The sequence below is a fragment of the Neomonachus schauinslandi genome, chromosome 8 (assembly GCF_002201575.2).
Source record: "Neomonachus schauinslandi chromosome 8, ASM220157v2, whole genome shotgun sequence".
Classification (NCBI taxonomy): domain Eukaryota; kingdom Metazoa; phylum Chordata; class Mammalia; order Carnivora; family Phocidae; genus Neomonachus; species Neomonachus schauinslandi.
Window position 1 is genome coordinate 110,767,449 of NC_058410.1, and position 7,522 is coordinate 110,774,970.

At 54.7% G+C, this 7,522-nt stretch overlaps 1 protein-coding gene across 1 annotated transcript in view; it reads right to left on the reverse strand.

The window, feature by feature from the left end:
* The window catches only part of GLP1R (glucagon like peptide 1 receptor), a 43,157-nt gene that overhangs the window by 26,359 nt on the left and 9,276 nt on the right, over positions 1–7,522 (reverse strand). The window lies entirely within an intron of this gene.

Genomic DNA, 7,522 nt, shown 5'->3' on the forward strand with positions numbered 1-7,522 from the left:
CCCCCCCCTTTTTTTAAGAGAGACTGCTTCTACATTCTCCCATGGTCACTCTGATAGGTCTCCATAGGAGGAGGAAGGCTGCTCCAGGGGTCCCTCCCCACCCCACAGCCGTGACCCACTGGAAGCAGCCTCTGACCCCAAGCACCTGAGTTCCAAGCAGAGGGAGCTTGGGCCAGGCATAGACGGGGGCTGGGTGGCCTTGAGGTGATGACTTCTGCAGTGGGGAAGTTGCGAAGAAGGGGGTGGGGATTTCAGTCTCAGGGTTCCTGTGGACACCCCCCTACTGACAACAGCAGAAATGGCACAGTAGGGGGCCCTATGGCACTCACCATGTCTCCTCTCAGTGTCCAGATGGGCACCTGGGAAAATGCTACTGGATGAAAGAATGTGTCCATCTCCCCCCAGGCCCCCCACAGTCACCAGCCCCTCCCTCTCCCCACACCTCTGTCCTTTAGAGACTACAAGGACTGAGTTATTCTTAGTAGGTTTCATTCATCAAAGCGTGACAAACGGTGTCCCGGGAGGAATGCCTGGGTGCTGCCAGAGCCAGAGGGCTAGGGTGGGGTGCAAAGGCCCCATCTCAGGCGAGAATCCAGTGCCTTCAAGGAGCTCCAGACGGAGGGGGAGACACAGCCCTGCCCTCAGGGAGCCCCAGTCTGAGGGGAGACACAGCCCTGCCCTCAGGGAGCCCCAGTCTGAGGGGGAGACACAGCCCTGCCCCAGGGAGCCCCAGTCTGAGGGGGAGACACAGCCCTGCCCTCAGGGAGCCCCAGTCTGAGGGGAGACACAGCCCTGCCCTCAGGGACCCCAGTCTGAGGGGGGAGACCCAGCCCTGCCCTCAGGGGGCCCAGTCTGAGGGGGAGACACAGCCCTGCCCTCAGGGAGCCCCAGTCTGAGGGAGGAGACATAGCCCTGCCTTTAGGAAGTCCTAATCTGATGGAAATGACATAGTCTTATCCGCAAAGACGGCCTGATCTAAAGAGAACACAATGTCGATGATAGAGGCACAGCCCTTGGAGACCCTCCATTCAAAGGGGGGAAGACCCAGCTCCTCCCTTCAATGGGGATGTTGGGGATAGACTGCCCTTGGAGACCTCCTGGTCTGAGAGGAGGGAGAGATCCAGCCCCTGTCCTCAGAGAGCTCCCAGTCTGAAGGAGGAAGTACAGTTCCAGGCTTCAGGGAATGAAGAGTCTCACAGAAAAAACAGCCCTCAGAAAGTAACAGCATAAATGTAAACTAAGAGAGATCAAACACAGGCCTAACAGAGCTGGGGCTAGGACGTTCTCTATGCCCATTTACATCAAGTCTGCCACACCCCATTATCCCCCTACCCAGGGAGGTGGGTGGCCTGGGGCCCCCGGTTCACTGTGAGGTCATGAGAGGGAATGAGGGGCGTACTTGTGTCTGGGAGGAAATGCCTCATTACCTCTCTGGAGGAGAATGTAAGTCTGATCCCAGGACCAGGAAACCAGGGTCAAAACAGGGTTAGGTTAGCCCAGGGAGATCAAACAGGGAAACGAGCCAGGATGAAATTTAAAAGATTTAAAAATTCTAAAGGACTAAAAGATTTTAAGGACCAGCTCTGGGATGAAGGTGCAGTGGGAGGGAGGGAGGGAGAGAGAATGGAGAAGCGTCGGAGGCCCTAGTCAGAAGTTTCCAGGTGGAGGGGTAGCAGTAAGAACTGTGTGTGGGAAGAGACTCATTCGAATGTGTGCATGATGGGAGCATGATGGGAGCATGATGGGAGCCCGGAAACCCCCGAAAGGGCCCAGCAGGGACACAACCATCTAGACCGGAGGTCTGTCTTACAGTTCACAAACCACAGGTCTGCCCACTGTGGGTATGTGTCAGACACCTGCAGGGCCTGTCAGTCAGACCCTCGTCCTTCCTTATCGCCAACGCCCAGTCACCCAGTGCAGCCTCCCTGTTCACTCTTCTCCTTTCTCCCACTCTTTCATAAACAAGCCCTGAACCAAGGCCCTCTTAGAGAGACAGAGGTATCTGGCAATACGGGAGGGTAAATCACCTTGCAGCATCATTGCTTCTAGAAAAACCTGCATTCTAAGAGACTTTACGGAAGAGAAACAAAACCCTGAAAATCTAATGGCGGGACTTCCAGCAGTGAGAAGAGCCGACTCCCAATGCCCCTCAAGTGTGTTTCTGAACAAAATCAGGCCAAAACAAAGGCAGAGAAGGGGAGGCATGTGTTCTGGTTTCAGCAACTGGAAGGGCTCCTCTCAGGCCCCCAATGCCATTCTCATCTGCTGCATGGATGCCTGGAATTCTTCACCAGGGGCTGAGTCTTCTGAAATGAGGCCAAGCCAGTCTTCAGTGGCGGGATAACCTCAGAGCAGTGATGGGGATCTGAGCTGACCCCATAGGGAGTGAGACTGATGTCAGAGCCCTCACTGACAGCCCATTCTGATGACAGCAAGGGCGGAGAGAGGAGGCCGAGGGTCCAGGGGAAGGGAGAGGACATGGCAATGGGGCACAAACCACCTAATTGCCCATTTAGGCCTTAGCCCACAGCAGGGTGACCCTGATAATACCCTAATAATAGCACAGCTAACACAGGTGTACCCACAATTGCTACTCCCTCCCCACGTGCACCTTATACAACCTCTCCGCAAGCTACACACCGACAATATCAGTTTCTTAACACCTGCTGCATGCCTGACACCTTTGAACATCACAACCACGTTACAAGGAAGGCACAGTTAATCCCATTTTATGGATGAAGTAACTGAGCCTCTGAGTGGCCAGGTGACTTGCCCAAGTTCATCCAGCCAGGAAGTAGCAGAATCAGGGTCCGGACCCCCAGCTCTTTGCCTTCAGAGGTCAAAAGTTAGCAGCCAGACTCACTGCTAACTGTCAACAGTGGCCATGTGCCATTTCTCCTCTGCCCTTCTTCTGGGCTTGGGTTTGCTAACACTCCCAGCACCCTCCCAGCAGACCCTCTGGTCAGTGTGGATTCCTGGCAGCGTGACCCCATAGGGGCCATTCTTGGAACCTCTGTGCAGGGCCAGCTGGGAAGATGGGGAGGGGTACATGCCCAGATGTGTTGCTGGCACCGTGTCAAGGGATCACTGCGTCCCTGAGAAGCTCAGTGAGCCCATGAGAGTGTCTGTCAATTATCCTTCATTAGCGGCCAATATTAAAAGCCAGGGCTCATTCTTGGCTAGGCCTATGGTCCCCAGATGCCCATCGTGGCTAGAGGTGGGGTGGGTCCGGGCCCAGCCCTGCTTATCAGCTCAGCTTTATCTGGCCCAGGAGCCACTGGTAAATCACAGCCAGGGGCTTGGCTCTGGTCTTGTCAACACCAGGAGGCCGCCGGCTGCATGCCAGGAGGCCCAGGGATATTTCATTAAGTCAGACCCTGGTGCTGGAAATAAAACCCCCAATTAAACACTTCCCCTCCCGGAAACTGCAGCGGCGTCTGTAATCAAGCTAACAGCCGCCCTTCCACGTGGATGCAGGCTCTCAGGGCTGTGGAGAGCTGCTCATGAATCCATTAGCTCCTGCACCCTGGCAACAGCAGCAGGCCAGCGAGGCCTACTGGGCCGCAGCTGAAAGGCCGGGAAGCTAAGATTTGGGGAGGGGCGTCCCAGGCCCTCCGCGCCGTGGTGGTATGAGGGTCAAAGGCAGGGCTGGAACTGAAGGCATCAGCTTGGGGTGGGGGGCAGGGGTAGTGCGTCAATCATGGCGCAGGAGAAGGGCTCAGGTTCTGAACTACCCAGACCCAAGTTCAAATCCTGGTTCTGCCCTCCACCAGCCATGGGACCTCGGGAAGACCTCACTGGGTCTCAGTTTCCGCATCTGTAAAATGGGAACCATAATGGCGTCCCAGGTCTGTGGTGTGAGGATTAGGAGGTAAAGCATGGGAAGCGCCTGGTGCATAGGAGGCCTTCAAGACATGGTCACATTGAAAGCCCTGCTGCCCCGATCCCAATTTCTCCAGAAGGCACTCCCTCAGTGAGGCTGGGGCTGGAAGAGGGCACCACCTCAGCCACAACTCCTCCGGGGCCAAACTCCGCCCCGGTCTCCCTGGGGCAACGCCGGCCTGCCCGCCTACCGAGAAAGCTCCTGGGCTTGACAAGACTCAAGGGAGGCACCTGTCAGTTTCTGAGAATTGTGAGTTATAGGCCATTTTAAAAGCATTTTATGACTTTCCTGTAATGAGAACTAAACTAACAAACAGGTACAGATCAGAAGGAGGTGCAGCTAATGAGACTGGAATGATTTGTAATGAGCAGATCAGCTGTTTGTGGGTAAACGAGGCTGCTGGATGGCCCTCAGGTGGCAAGGGGCTCTCAGCAGCCACTCAAGCCTTCTGGTTCACAAAGTCTTGTTAAAACGCCAAGCATCTCCTTTGAACACGTTCCTTCCTTGACTCATCTGCTTCTGCCCTCTGGGGTCCCAAATTCTGAATTAGAGGGCTCAGAAGTCAAGGGTTTGGCTGGTGTCCCATCCCTGGGATGTCATGAGGCTCTGAGGCCCGAGGCCCGGCCCCATCTCCAGGGTGATGCCTGGCTGTCCTCCCCTCATGGAGGCCCTCTTCCCCCTCTACTCCATCTCCCTGTTCTTTCAGACCTGGCGCTGATGTCCCCTCTCTCTGGAAGACTTCCTGATGCCACACCCCAGGCAAAAGAGGAGGCTCTGACCTCCCTCAGCACCACTTCCTGGGCCGCTGAGCTGACCTCTTCAGCCCCGTGGTGAGGGGTCACCCCCTTCTCCTCAACGCACACACAAGCACACTCCTGAGGTCTCACTGGCACCCCTATCTCCTGACACAGACCTAACCCGAGTGTCTGGTCATTGTTTTAAATTTAATTCTTTCTCTGGTCACACATTCCTCTGCCTTGCCCTGCACCCCAGAAGACTGAACCCTGTGGACAGCATCATTTGGGCTCCCTGCCCTCTATGGGTTTGGCCAGTGGGAGGAGCAAGTAAAAGGTAGGAGGGCCCCTCTGTGGCCACAGCCCTGCTGCGTAGCCTCTCCATCACCATGACTTCTAGCTGTCATGGGGGCCCCAGAGCGCCCTGCCTGCTCCACTCAGGTCTAGGAATGCTAAAGCCTCCCCCTTTTATAGTCCTTGGTTGTTTTACACACCTTAGTGGCCCCTTAACCCTGTCCCGCCTCAGTAAGTGGCCCCTCCATTAAATTCTCTTCAGATTCCCAGCTGAGTGTGTTTCCCGCCAGGACCCTGCCTACGACACCCCGTTCCTTCTCCCCACCCCTAACTCACACTGTGAAGTTTCTCCATAGGCCATTCCCTTGATCAGCCCAAGAAAGCTCCAGCACTGCCCTCTTCCTGCTTCCACATGCCCTGGTGGGGGTCAGGGAAGCCCCTGGGGCCAGCCGCTGCCAAGGGGACCAGCAGGACAAGCAAGAGACAGCAATTATGCTGTGGGAGCCCATGGTGGGTGGCTCTGCAGGGCCCTAACTCAGGGAGAGGAGAGAGAAAGGCAGAGTCAGTGATCCTGAGTGTCAGAGAGTGAATTAGCTTGGTGAGTTGGGGGGGGGGGGGAGGGAAGTGGAGCCCAGCAGGGGGCCTGTGCCTTGGCCAGTATCCTCATGGAGAAAGCAATAAAACTGTGTTCACTCATAAACGGGCACCACCAGGACCTATTTCCTGCTCAAATAAAATTAAAGGTGATGGATGGAGCCGCAAGGGGCAGGCAGAGCTGGGGGCAGCTTAGTGCTGAGTGATGGGCCCTGTCCGGGGCCTGGCTCCCTGGGGTCTAGAGGCCCAGCCCAGGCTGGCCAAGCAGCCAGTCCCAAAACTCCGGGAGGCAGGGAAAGCCTGTGGATTTGGGGTGGGGCAGATAAGTAGGGTGGCTGGAAAAAATCAACAGCAACCATTTTTCAAGAACCTGCGATCCTCCTAATACCCTTATCACCTGGCTTTATCCCACTGCCCAGGTAAGCAAGCTGAAGCACAGAGACCCTGGCATCTGCTGAGGCTCACAAAGCTGCTCAGAGCACCGCAAGCAGAACCATTAGATTGTGGGACCCAACCTTTTCATTTGTGGGGAGAGAGCAGGCAGCTCCCTGCCCTCCCCTGGAGTGTGCCCAGCCAGCAGACCCAGGCCACTCCCCTGTCTTCATGCCCAGAGCCACACAACACAGGAACATACACATATGCACGCCCACGTGCATGCATGCACACTCAAGGGAGCCTCGTGTAGCAATTTCACACACTCCGAACCAGACTCCGGAACGGATTCCTGGGTCTCCTACTCCCTAGCTTATGAACTTGGAAAAGACACTTGGCATCTCTGTGCCTCAGTTTGTCCCTCTGTAAAATGAGAGCATAATCAGAGTCCTTGCTCATGGGGTTATTGTGAGGAGTAAATGAGTGTAGGGATGTAAAGTGCTTACAACAGGCCACAGAAGTGCTGTGGGAGGGGCCACTGATCCGCTCTGCATCTCACTAGGTGGGTGCCTCTCTCCAAGCCCAGGCTCTCCCTGAGCACCTTGGGGGGAGGTGGGTATACTGGGAAGACTGAGAAGGAAAGAGCCTCCTTAGCACCCCTGCTTGGGCTTCATCTGACCTCAGTCCTTTGTTTTGAGGGGAAGTCCACGTCAGACCTTGTCAGGGGCCCTGATGTTCCACTAAAGGGCCACCTCTTCCAGGAAGACTGTTTCCCACATTGTGACCTCATTCTCCCACTTGCTTCTGGGCCGGCTTCTCCTTGAAGGCCCCTTCAAGACACAGGGGTTAAAAGCACAGTCTGGGTTCAAATGCTGGCTCTACCATTCACCACATCATCTGAAGCATGTGGTTTACTCTTCCTGGGGCCTCAATTGCCTCATCTGTACAACGAGTATAACCATGGGGTAGTTTTAAAGAGTGAACAAATCCCCTGCTTTTAGGGTAAGACTTGGCACATAGTAGGTAGTCAGTAAATATTAGCTATTATTATTATTATTATGAGGGTGTCTTTTCTCCTTTACTGAGACTATGAGCTCCTTGAGGCAAGGATGTTTGTCTCGTGTTAAACTCTCTGGTGCCCGGGACAGATGGGTAGCAGTGGGGGTACATCGACTACCCCTCCGGTCAGAGCCCCGCCTACAGCCACCTTAGGTCCCTGCACTGGGAAAGGTATGTCGTTGGAATGCAGGGAAAAAAAGTGTGCATGTGGGTATGTGTGTGTATGTATGTATGTGTATGCCCTGATCTCTCAACCCATCTGTATTCATCTGAGCAGTGAACCTCTGAGGAGTCAGGAGGTGGCTGGGTACCACGACAAGGTAGGGGGCACCTACAAACACACATACACACACACACCAACATACACACACACACACACATACCCACATGCATACACACACATACCCACATGCATACACACATACATACACCCACATACATACATACACACACCCACATACATACACACACACCCACATACATACACACACATACATACACACACATACCCACATACATATACACACATACATACATACGCACACACATACCCACATACATACATACCCACATACCCACATACATG